Below are 6,000 nucleotides of genomic sequence, written 5' to 3' on the forward strand. Positions count from 1 at the left end.
CCCTCTCTGAGCAACTTCACAGATTGTGCATCTGCGCCTCTCTTTTCCCAGGTCTGCCAGAAGTTCTTGAGTCTGGCTCCCACTGCTGTCTGAAGAAGCTGGCAGTCAGACTCTGCCCCTAAAGGACTTGGTTCCTTTCTTCTTTCCTCGCTTCCCTTCAGCACGAGCACCTCCTCTGCTGGAGGCTCTGCCACGAAAGGGCGGAATAAAACGGGACGCTGGAGTGTCCATCCTTGGTCTAGCTGACAAGGTAGGCAAAGGGGTGGCTTTGCGAGCTGAGGACGCAACAAGATCGTGAGTATCCTTCTGTATCAAAGAAGCGGCAATTTCCTTAATCAGGTCTTCTGGAAAAAGGCACTTGGAAAGGGGAGCAAACAGAAGTTCGGATCTCTGGCATGGTGTAACTCCAGCTGAAAGGAATGAGCATAGGTTTTCACGCTTCTTAAGGACTCCGGACACAAAAGATGCAGCAAGCTCATTAGACCCATCACGTACGGCCTTGTCCATGCAGGACATAATGAGCAAGGAAGTCTCCTTCTCTGTCGGAGAGATCTTTCTGCTTAGAGCTCCTAGACACCAGTCTAAGAAGTTAAAAACTTCGAAGGCTCTAAAGATACCTTTCAAAAGGTGGTCCAGGTCCGAAGATGACCAACATATCTTTGAGCGTCTCATGGCAAGGCGGCGGGGAGAGTCTACGAGGCTTGAGAAGTCGCCCTGGGCAGAGGCAGGAACTCCCAAGCCGAGAACTTCTCCCGTGGCATACCAGACGCTCGATCTAGAAGAGAGTCTAGCAGGGGGAAACGTAAAAGCAGTCTTCCCTAAACTCTTCTTAGACTGCAGCCATTCTCCTAACACCCGCAAAGCTCTCTTGGACGAGCGTGCGAGGACGAGTCTAGTAAAGGCAGGTGTGGATGACGGCATGCCTAACACAAACTCTGACGGAGGAGAACGCGGAGCCACAGAAACAAACTGGTCCGGAAACATCTCTTTGAAAAGGGCCAAAACTTTTCTGAAGTCCAAAGAGGGTTGCATAGACTTAGGCTCGTCCAGTTCTGAATGCGGTTCATCTACGTGTGCAGCCACATCATCATCAGAAAGTCCCTCATCCGATAACTGATGAGGGAACGGCAACGGAGTGGGTAACGGCTGGTTAGCTGAGTCCGGTCGCACGGGTGCATGCGTGACTGAGCCGGACGCAACGTCATGGAACTGCTGCCCAGTCTGTGAGCTGGCAACAACCATAGCAGCACGGGGACGCACAGCGTCTACTCCAGCCTGTCTGGACTGATGTGGGTGAGCAGTGGCAACCACACTGGGTTGCGGAGGTTGACGCACCGCGTCAAAACACAACAACTCTGACTGTTGTTGAACCTCACGAACGTCAACGGAGACCTTCGTGCGTCGCTGAACGTCAACATGCGGCTGGCAGATCACACTGGAACGCATGGGTGGCGGAACTCTCTCAACTGGTGTGCGTGAGAAGGTTACCTCAGCGTCCACAGGACGCACAACCGATCGAGTGGGCGGTTGTAGGCAAGGAGCTGCACTAGCTGGTGCGGCAGCAACGTTCTCCGCACGAAAGTCCTGCATAAGAGACGTTAGTTGTGACTGCATGTCTTGCAGTAGAGACCACTTAGGGTCTACAGGAGCAGGTGCGGCGACAGACGGTGTAACTGTCTGAAGCAGTACCGCTTTACCTCTCTTAGGAGGCGAGCAGTCATCGGATGACTGCAGCGAGTCCGAACTGACCCAGTGGCTACAACTGGGCCGTTGGACTTGTGCGGAAGGGACCGACTTGCGCTTTAACGGTCGTGAGACCTTGGTCCATGGTTTCTTGCGAGAAACACCTTCCGAAGACGAGGTATAAATGGGCTCTCTCGTCTTTGTTAGGCAGGGGCGATCTTGGGTAGATACGCCCGATACCACGGAGGGAACGTCTGTTCGCTGATTAAAGCCTCTCGAACCCATTTGTCGTACGACATTGCTTCTCCCCTGGACTTGGGAGCTTGCAAGAGGTCCCGGACTAGGAGGACGACAGGCACGAACAGACGAACCCTCAAGCGCAACACTATCCACAACACTATCACTCACTTTAACACTTCCCACTGAACTTTTACACTTCAGCTCCTTCACATCCGCCATGAGCTGATTACGGTCACTAGCCAGGGACTCAACTCTCTCACCCAGAGCTTGGATGGCACGCATCATATCCGCCATCGAAGGTTCCTGAGTGCCAGAAGGGGGATTAGGAGCAACCACTACAGGGGAAGGAATAGGTTGTGGGGCATGAGGAGAGGAAATGTCAATAGAACGAGAGGAACTTCTCCTAACGCTATCTCTCTCTAGCCTACGTGTATACTTTTGGAATTCGATAAAATCGAATTCCGAAAGCCCAACGCACTCCTCACATCGATCTTCCAATTGACAGGTTTTATCCCGACAATTGGAACAAACAGTGTGAGAGTCGATAGAAGCCTTCGGAAGACGCCTTGAACAGTCCCTAGCATTGCACTTCCTAAATTTTGGGACTTGTGAAGGGTCAGCCATTTTGAATTGGTCAAAGGGGAATTCAAAAACTATCAAAAAGTCATCAACAAAGAATCCGTTATCAAAAAGAGTTCAAGAATTTGTGAAGAGAAAGCCTGCACAGCGAAAGCTCAAAACTAGAATATTGTACTTCACCAATTAGTTGTGAAAACAAATCCAGTTTAGCAACAGCGAGTAAGTACGTCTTGTCGGTAGCACGACAGAGAGAAAATTGAGTCTTTGTTTACATTGAGTACTGGGTATCTGGACGACAGATGGCGCTGTTGGGCACACCCGCAACCTGTGTAGCGATCGCTGGCGAGTTTTACCTTAGAGTTTTCTGTCGAGCAACAGAGTTGCAGCTATTATAATCACCGGCAAAGTTAAATATTGAAAAATATACAAGGCAAATTCAGCAACACAAATTGTATCTGAAAAGGATATAATGGAGAAAAGGTACCTTTAAAGGTTTTACACACATATAATCAGCACCCAAGCCTCCCCAGGACCAGGGAGGGTCAGGCAATGGCTGCTAATGACTCAGCAGGTAGACCTATAGATTCCCCCAAACCACACCGTCCCTTCTGCTGGTACACTGAAGTCCCCTTGATTGCGTCTGGGACTTGGGGGAAAGTGAAGGCATTATGTGGAGTTCAATTTTAAAACTTGTGATTTGCTCCTACATAAATAAAAACATTTGTCCTATAACAGGAGACTCATTCTTAGATAAGTGCAAGTCCCTGTTATCAAACTGACTGGCTATAATCATGAAATAGCTATGCTCAAACCTGATAAGGTGCAGAGCGTAACGTCCTGGACACCTCACAAACCAGGGTCGAAAGTACTGTCAGGTCCACAGCCCACGCAACTAAGGCTGTTGGAAAAGAGAATATCTCTCTCTCTTAGACTGATGAGTTTGCCAAGTAAGGCATTACAACTGGATGGGTTTGTCTGTACCTATCCATCCTTCCCCGCTTAAGGAAGACGGTGGAAATTCTCTTAAGGAAGATGGTGGAATGAACACTTTTATTTTAACAGTACAGTAATAGAAAAGCTGCTATGTTTACCTATATCAACCTCCCTCCAGCTCTATGGGATTCCAGTGGATATACTCCAACGGAATGAAAGAGAGGAAAAGGTGCCAGCAAACTTTTAGCCTAGACTTACACTGTAACCATTATCTTAAACATGATACCTTTGGTCCTGTAAAAGAGACAAGGTTATTACACGACTGCTGAGCAGTAGTTACAGGCCCTAGTGAAAAAATATTCAGTAACTACCTTATACTTCCATACCACAGCATCTAAAAATTAAGCCACAGATTTTTCTTGAAGGCTGTAGCACTAACTCCTATGATCTTATGACCACACACCTTAAGTTGGTTTGATGCACCAGGGGATCTAGAGCACAATGCTCGATTGATAACCTCCTGCAGCCAAAAGGAGACTATACTCTTGAGGACCCTACCAGTACTTATGAATAGGTTCTGAAACCTACATCTGACAGTCTAAGTTTTCTTAAGGTAGTGCCTTAGCATCTTTACAAGAGACAAATGTTAACCCATCCAGATCAATAGAAAAGAAACTGTAAATGATGAACCTGGAATCAATAATCGACAGAATTCAAGCTTTGCTACAAAGTCGAAAACATAAGATAAAAACACCTGTCTCCAGTACTCAGTAAGAAAACAAATACTATAGTCCATGTAATTCACTCATGCACTTAGTGTAAGCCAAAGCAAGGAGAAAAACCATTTTTAGCATTAGGTACCTATCCAAGGCTAGTAAACGGTTCATATGAAGCTCTCTTCAAGGACTGCATCAGCTTGGTCACATCCCAGACTGGAGGTTTGATCTTACGAGGGAGACAGGTATGTTCCATACTTCTAATGAACATTTATAATTCCCACGAGAAAACATCTACTCTTTTTGGTCTCAGTACCTGGCTAATGGCTGAACCATACTCTTTTACTGCTGAGACAGAGGAATTTTTCCTTTCATGGCTACACTAGAAAATCAGCTTCAACTGGAATAGAAGCTCCAACATAAGAAGTACTCTTCCCACAGCTTGGTAAATATCTGGACCTCTTGAAGTATTAGGACATGTCTTCGCTTACTCATGCAAAAAGCCTTTCTTTTCCCTGGAAGAAGTGCTTGATAACCTTAACCCATGAAGTGATAGACTTCACTGGGTCATGGAACTTCTGCAGGTTGGGTTGACAACGCAGCTTGTGCCAAGGTGGAAGCTCTCCGAGTCTCTCCTAATAGGAATAGAAGGTCCAGGTACCATTCTGCTCGAGACCACTTTGGAACTAATAGTCAACTTTTGATCTTAGGATAACACTGTATCACACTTCAAAGAAAGCAAAAAGGCAGAAAAGCAAAGATATCGAGGCCATCCCAGGGGTGCTGGAATGCGTCCCTGAGTGCTGCTGCTAGGTCTGGCACTGGTGACCCAAAAACATGTATATTGTTGGGAAACCTTTCAAATCATGAGCCTCATCACTGCTTAGGGATGTAAAGACCATTCTGATCCAACTATCTGACCACTGACTCATTTTGACTGTCTGCTACGACAAGCTTTTTGCCAGGAATTAACCAGGCCGGGAGGATTACTGCGTTACCAACCGCCGAGTCGTGTACGAATACAGCTAACCGGCAAGAGGAACTGGGCTGTCTTCCTTGTCGAATGTCGTTCACCAGTGCAACTGATCGGCTTGTCCTCTAGCAACCACTGTTCTGATGCCAGATTATCCTTGAAATGGGCCCTATTCTTTCCGATGCATGTGAAATGCCCTGGAGGGATACACTCCAAGAAAGACCCTTGAAACATGGTTTCTCGACTAGCAACCAAAAGTAGGTTGGATCTGGGTGTCGAGGGGAGTTTATGGCCTGCAACCAATGACTTCTTAGACAATAATGTAATGATCGTAAGTGGAGGCAAATGTGAAGAAAAAGTTTCTCTAGAGATCAGGTGACCTAGTAGCTATAGCCATTGTTGTGCTGGTAACAGTGTCTGAAGGGAGGAGCCACTTACCTGAATTGGATTACCGTCTTGGGATGGATAAACTCTTCATACTTCAGTATTGTAACAATGCCCAAATCACAACAAAACAAGAGAGCCTGTCCTGATGATGACAAAGTTAGGACCCTCGAGTCCGCCAGCAATCTAACTACTGGATCAGACAAATTCTGTTGACATGGACAGCAACATGAACACCCAAGTGAATGCCTGGGGTCATGAACAACCCGACACTAAGCAATACTCTCTTGAAGAACAATTAATGGCTATCTGAAGTTTCATCCAAGAGATCGAGAGAAATCATAGTCGTTCTTCCTTGAGAGACTGTGCTGGGCATTTAAATCGTGAATTTAGTGGAGTCCGATGGCTGAACTTGTCCAGGGCAAAGATCCATTACAGTATTACTACTGGTTGCCCGTGCCCTGATAGTTTTATGACCAAAAACAGCCAGGT

The sequence above is a fragment of the Palaemon carinicauda genome, chromosome 31 (genome assembly GCF_036898095.1).
Source record: "Palaemon carinicauda isolate YSFRI2023 chromosome 31, ASM3689809v2, whole genome shotgun sequence".
Lineage (NCBI taxonomy): Eukaryota > Metazoa > Arthropoda > Malacostraca > Decapoda > Palaemonidae > Palaemon > Palaemon carinicauda.